This window comes from Vespa mandarinia, chromosome 1 (assembly GCF_050613455.1).
Source record: "Vespa mandarinia isolate Hongniang chromosome 1, ASM5061345v1, whole genome shotgun sequence".
NCBI lineage: Eukaryota > Metazoa > Arthropoda > Insecta > Hymenoptera > Vespidae > Vespa > Vespa mandarinia.
This window is the reverse complement of record NC_140810.1, coordinates 18,810,772-18,817,500: the sequence shown is the minus strand read 5'-3', so window position 1 is coordinate 18,817,500 and position 6,729 is coordinate 18,810,772. Positions and strand designations below refer to the sequence as shown.

General features: G+C 34.6%; 1 long non-coding RNA gene across 2 annotated transcripts in view; it reads left to right on the top strand.

Moving 5' to 3' along the window:
* Positions 1 to 6,729, top strand: part of LOC146873343 (uncharacterized) — a 30,573-nt gene that overhangs the window by 6,289 nt on the left and 17,555 nt on the right. Inside the window, exons 2-3 of one of the 2 annotated variants that reach the window (XR_014982662.1) lie at positions 4,196 to 4,307; positions 4,644 to 4,872. This is a non-coding gene — a long non-coding RNA (uncharacterized LOC146873343). Of the gene's footprint in view, positions 1 to 4,195; positions 4,308 to 4,643; positions 4,873 to 6,729 lie in introns of those variants that run through there. The other variant, XR_014982661.1, reaches the window with a different exon arrangement.

Sequence of the window (6,729 nt, the reverse complement as noted above, 5' to 3'; positions counted from 1 at the left end):
TCTCTCTCTCTCTATCTCTCTATCTCTCTATCTCTGTCTCTTTTTCCTTCTTTTTCCTCATTTTTTATTTTTCACTTCACATACAATATTAATGTAAAAACTAAAAATACTGACTTATCGATGTTGAATTTTCTACGGAGACTTAAAAAGATGTTAAATTTTCTACACATGTACGACTACATTATGTATGTATACACGTGTAATATTTCGTTAACAATCTCTATCGATTTTTTCCTTTGACAAGTTACAAAAAAAAAAAAAAAGAAAAAAAAAAGAAAAAATTAAATAGGGAAATGGAGAGCGGAGGGATATGGAAGAAAAAAGGAAGCATTAAAAAGAGAAAGAAGAAAGATTGTGAGAAGAGAGAGAGAGAGAGAGAGAGAGAGAGAGGAAAGAAAAAGAATACCTACAAAAAAAAAAGAAGAAAAAAAAAATAGAAGAAGAAACAAAAGAGCGATAGAAAAAAGGGGGTGGAAAGGAAAGGAAAAAAAAAAGAAAGGAAAGGAAAAGAACGATAGAAAGAAAGGAGAAAAGTTTTTCGTACGAATGAAAAGCTTTATGCTCGTATTATCCGTCACGGTAGGACGGAGATGACGTTTTATAAAGAACGAAGAGAGAGAGAGAGAGAGAGGAAAAAGGGAATCGCGATCGAGGAGAAATCGAGGCGATCTCGTTAATGGCAAGCCGGAGGCATCGAACTCGCCCTCGATTCGACGCACATTTGAAAAAGCTTTCCGCCTTGTCGTCCTCTCGGATTTGTGTCAACCGCGACGCGAGCCGGCAGTCAGAGCGAACTTTACGAGAGACAGAGAGAGAGAGAGAGAGAGAGAGAGAGAAAAGCACAGAGAGAGAGAGCCTCCAAGTGGAAGTGCCTGTCGATATTCGCGAGCACGTTAAATTACGAGAAGTTCGTTTCGTTTGTCGATGAGACTCTTCAGACAACAACACTGTACAACGTAACACAACAGATTGCAATATAGTATAGTACAGTTCAGAAGAGTAAGAATACAGTGCCAACGATGAGAACGATGAGATGGAACATAATGTAACTCCTTTTACTTACTTTCCTTCTTTAATTCGTAAAAATTCATTTTCCTCGTTATCGTTATCAAGAAAGAAAAAGAGAGAAAGAGAGAGAGAGAGAGAGAGAGAAAAGAATTTCCATGAGCATAGAAACGAGAAAGATTAAATTTTTTTTGTCTTTTTTCTTTCCCCACCCTCAATTAACCAATTCAATTACAACGGATAGAATTACAATCGATCGATTATAAAAACGAATATTTTTTGATTGTAATCAAAATGCGAAAGACGAAGATAAAATTATGATATGAAACTATGACGAAGCGTGCATGTGCACGAGAGATAGAGATAGAGAAAGAGAGAGAGAGAGAGAGAGAGAGAGAGAGAGAGAGAGAGAGAGAGAGAGTAAAGAGATAAGTATATATACTATATATATATATATATATACCTAGCAATGTTTAATCGTATGCACATTATGTGAGATTAGACGTGCTCTCGAAAATTAATATCACGCGGTACTCCTCGCTACGCATCGCGCTCTCCACTTAACGTCCGCTGATATTCCTTCCTATCTCGTGTAAACAGCCGCGAAGAACTCGCACGTTCGTAGGGTGGAATCTCGCTTTCACGGGGGTTTACAGTATCGCTAGTAACGTTACATATAACCATCATCGTTACCACCATCACCAACGTCATCGTTCTCATCATTGGAAGAGACAACGTTAACTTTATGCAATGGTAGAATGGTCTATATATATATATGTACACACACACACATATTATATATTTACCATTCTCTCTATGAAATGAAACATCTGATATATTTCTGTATATATGATTTGACAACACATGCAAATATAAAGCTTACAAAGCAAACTTCCAAGAGAACTGAACGAAAAGAATCAAGACTATCATAGAGAATCGATAGAAATAACAAATAATGTTAGAAATGATGGAATAGTTTAAATTATTATATTCCATTCCTTCTCTTTCTCTTTCTTCTTCTTCTTCTTTTAATTCTCCTTCTTCTCTCATTTTACTTTCGTTCAAAAGAGTATCATCATTTAATAAGACCACATACAGAAGAAACATTTGAGTAATTAATCGTGGCCTTTCTCATAAATCCTAAATTCGTTCGATTATGGAGAGAAAGAAGAAGATCTAATAATTTATGTACCTAACGGAAATGGATTATCTTACAGGGGATAGGATCGGTACGTTTTATCGATGGTAGTTAAATATATCTTAAAGATTTGTCTCCTCGTCCTTTCTTAGGTTAGATAAAATGAATTATCCGATAGGATAATCTGATTTCACTAATTTTCTCTCTCTCTCTCTCTCTCTCTCTCTCTCTCTCTTTGGAAAAGAGAAAAAAAAGAGAGAGAGAGAGAGAGAGAAAAAGGAAGAAATAGAGAAAGAGAGAAAAAAGAAATGGGATATTTCATTCGTTCTTCCTAGATCTACGAGATCGCGATGAATGATCGCGAAGAAATGAACACGATATACATAACTATACTTAAGTGAAACGAATTTAAAATTGCCGTTGAAAATTCCTGGCCAGATTTTCATAAAAATCTCACCGATCGAGAATGAAAAGTTAATTTCTCGTCTCTCTCACTCTCTCTCTCTCTCTCTCTCTCTCTCTCTCTTTGTTTTTTTTTCTTTTTTTTTCACTCTCTTTTATACCAGGTCAGTTGAGAACACTCGAGCCGAGCGAGGAGATGAGAGATTGGGCGATTAATAACGCGAAGCCGTCTCTCTTTCGACGAAATAATTGCCCGGACCGTAAATTCATCGTAATTTGCTTCGACCTTTTTTTTCTTTCTCTTTGATCTTTTTTTCTTTTTTTTTTCTTTTTTTTTTTTTCTTTTTTTGTTTTGTTTTTTTTCACCTTTTTGGTTTCGTTTTGTTTTGTTTCCGCTTGGCAATGATTTTTCAAATAACGCGATATTGATTTCAATTTTTCGTGTTCACGAACGTTTAAGATATATTCTCGAACGTTTGAGAACATTTAATCTATTTGTTGATCCCTCCTACTCTTCCTACTCTACCCTCTCTATCTCCTATCTATTCCCTTTCCCCCCCCCTCCATCCTCAATCTATACCTTCTCCATCGATAGAAATAGTAATATCGACGAGTACATTTCTCAGATGGGGATGATTCATAAAGTGCATTTGGCTTTTCTCCTATTTTATTTTCTTTTTTTCTTTCTTTTTTTCTTTCTTTCTTTTTTCTCCTCCTTTCTCCTCTTTCCCTCCTCTTACTCCTTCTTTTTCTTCTTTCGTTTTTTCTTCTTCTTTCTCTGTACTTATTTCTTTCGTCTTCGTAGAGCGATACAATATTTTCGATTTAATCGAGCAAACAAGCGAGCAAACAAGGCAAGCGAATTTCAATAATGTAATTGAAAAGTGCTTTAGTTTTTTTGTTTTCTTTTTTTTTTTTTTTTGTTTTTCGAACTTGATATACCTACTTACAATATTTTCTTTTCGTTTCTTTTTTTCTCTTTTCTTTTTTTTCTTTTATTTATTTTCTTTCTTTTCTTTTTTGTTTTCCTTTCTTTCTTTCTTTCTTTCTTTCTTTTTTCTTCTTAAAACTATTATATTAAATAATAAAATAAACGTATGTAAAAGAAAAAAAAAAAAAAAAGAAAAGAAAAAGGAGAAGTTTAGTAAGACGATTTTTTTTTTTTTGGTAAATAGATTAACAAATGGACGTTTGATTCGGGATGTTTTCGAAATTTCCATTGAAAAGGAAAGAAAAAAAATGTATCTCATGCGAATTCCACGTTCGTCGAATTATATCGAATAAGATCGTAATTTAAATGTTATTCGTGTTAAGAAAAAAATGCGCACCTCTTCGTCGAAGATACGCGCCCTAATTTTGAAAAGTAAATAGGATCGGATGGGATGAAGGGATATGGAGAGGTAGAACGAGTAGAAGAGATAAAGAAGGTGTTCATTATTCAAAACATATATTTACATACATACATATGTATATTTACCTGCGTAAATATATAACGTAAATATGTAAATAACGCAAAATACGTATTTTGCGATTTTGAAAAAAGAATTTTTTTCAAAAATTTTCTTTATCTTTACGTTTCCTCGTCCCCCCGCCCCCCTCCTCCCCCCGCATCGACTAACCCCGAGCTAACGAAAATTTCTATCGACGTAGGTATCGATCTTGAGAAAAATGTCACTTGGATTTCTTCTTACGTGTTGGTGGATAGTCGACAAAAAGAAAATGCAAAAGGAGATGGAAAAAGAACGAAGGAACGTAAATCTTGGTAGGTAAATTCATCCCTTTTCGTGTCGTAAAGTACACACATAAGCATATACACACACAAACACACACATATATACATATATATGTGTATTTAGACACATAGACATCGCTTTGGTTATACCGGTAAGGTACTATCTTCTCGGCCGATGTCCACGGCGCCATTTTCGTTCCATTTCTCGTTGGTCCTTTCTCCCTCCCTCCCTCCCTGCCACCCTTCCCTTTTCCTTTTTCTATTTCTATCTATTTTTTTTTTCCTTCTTTTCTTTTTTTTTTTTTTTTTTTCATTTCTTTCTTCATTCTTTTTCTTCTTTTTTTTGTTTTTTCTATCTGCGCCAAGCGATGTACAGTCGAGTCGAACCAAAAGAGGATTGGAAAGAGGAGGGTACTGGTAGGGAGCTGTTTCGCATAAGAGCGGTAACGGAACGTGATTTACGGGTCGAAAATAGAGGCGCGCAAGTGAAAAGCTTTTAGTCCTTGGTACGTCGGCAAATATGTGACTAACCCGGAGCTGCCGGGCCGCATCGCATCGCATCGCATCGCACCGTACCGTACCGCACCGAACCGCACTGCACTCCATCGCACAGCATCGCATTGCGATCCGAGCAGGTCAGCAGCACCAGCTTTCATCCACCTGTGTAATCGTTCCTCTCTGTCGTCATCCTCTTCTCTATCTCTATCTCTCTATCTACCTCTCTCTCTTTCTCTCTCTCTCTCTCTCCCACTCTGTCTGTCTGTCTGTGTGTATGTCCTTATTGCTTACCTCTGTCTATCTATCTATCTATCTATCTATCTATCTATCTTTCTCTCTCTCTCTCTCTCTCTCTCTCTCTCTCTCTCTCTCTCTCTCTCTCTCTCTCTCTCTCTCTCTCTCTCTCTCTTTTACCCTCTCACACGCAGAATTTCACAGACAGCTTACGACCAAAATCGTTGACCGAATCACATTTCCTTCTAGCGATCCTCGTCCTATTCCGTATTAACATAGGCTCGTTTTATCGTTAACCAAAAATATCCTTTCTGAGAAGATCGTCAAAATCATTATTAACGAGCGACACGTAAAATTGTTACATGTTACACGTATATACGTATAAAGAATGAATTCAATAATTATTATCGTCTGATCAAATGTTACCTTTAGTTTTTTGCTCTTATCGAAAAAAAGAAAAAAAAAAAAGAAAAAAAATGTATCGTTATAAGGCAAAAATAATTGCATCGTTTCAACGGAGGAGGGTATACGTGTGACGATGGGAAGAACTTTTTCTCAAGTTCATCAAGATATTTTTTTTTCTCTCTTTTTCTTTTCTTTTTTTTTTCTTTTTTTCTTTTTTCTTTTTCCCTTTCGAAAGCCCTACGATTTCTTTCGTACGAATCGATTACACGTACCATTCCAAATAAAAATGTACTAGAGTAGTACAGTGTCGAAAAATGATTGATTCGCGAGAATAGGTAAACATATTTTGAAAGAAAAAAGAAAAAGGAAAAAAACGTATCAGGTGATTTGCGCAGCTGTAAAAGAAATGTTCTTTTTGTTTTCTTTTTTTTTTTTTTTTTTTTTTTCTTTTTTTCTTTTTTGTTTGTTTGTTTTCTTTTCTCCTGTCTTTTTTCTTTTTTTCGATTGAAGTTAGAAAAAATATGTATAAAAGGAAAAAAGATGTAGTTCGAGATTGATTACATATAATTTTATATATATATATATTTTTTTTTGTTGTTGTTGTTCTTTTGTCACAAATCCACGTTTTTTTATGCACATGCGTTGTTATACCTGCACAATATCATATTTGAGATGACAATATTTATATGAAGGACTCCAACTCTTTTATATATATCCTATTTGAAAATATATAAATTTAACAATAACAAATAAGCATTTGAAAATATATTTTTCTTATTTATATGTTATCCTGCAAAAGACGTAGTCATTACAGTCTGACGAAAACTTTGATAATGGTTGAAGAAAAAAAAAAAAAAAGAAGAAGAAAGAAAGAAAAAAAACAAAAACAAAAATGAAACATTTGAATACCGACGTAAAGGTAGACATGTTTTCAAAAGATTTTTATTGTTTCCTCTTATCGTATAAAGCAACAGAGGATTTTTTTTTTTGTCTTTTTTCATCTCCTTTTTCCTTCCATTCTTGTTTGTTTTCTTTTTCTTCTTATTTTCTGTAATTTTTTTTCTTTCGTTTTTTTCTTTTTTTTTTCTTTTTTTTCTTTTCTTTTTAAACAGACGTAACACCCTACATAACGACGTATGAGCGAACCCACTATTCTCTCTCATACGCCTTTCAACGCCGTTTCTCAATGTTTCCTCGAGCGCATTTTACCATCCACGAATATTTTGAGTGTATCTATTCTTGTATATGCCACGGGTACGCGTTCACTCATTGTTTTACCACAGTTGCCTCTTTTGCGATTCTCTTTAGCGCACGC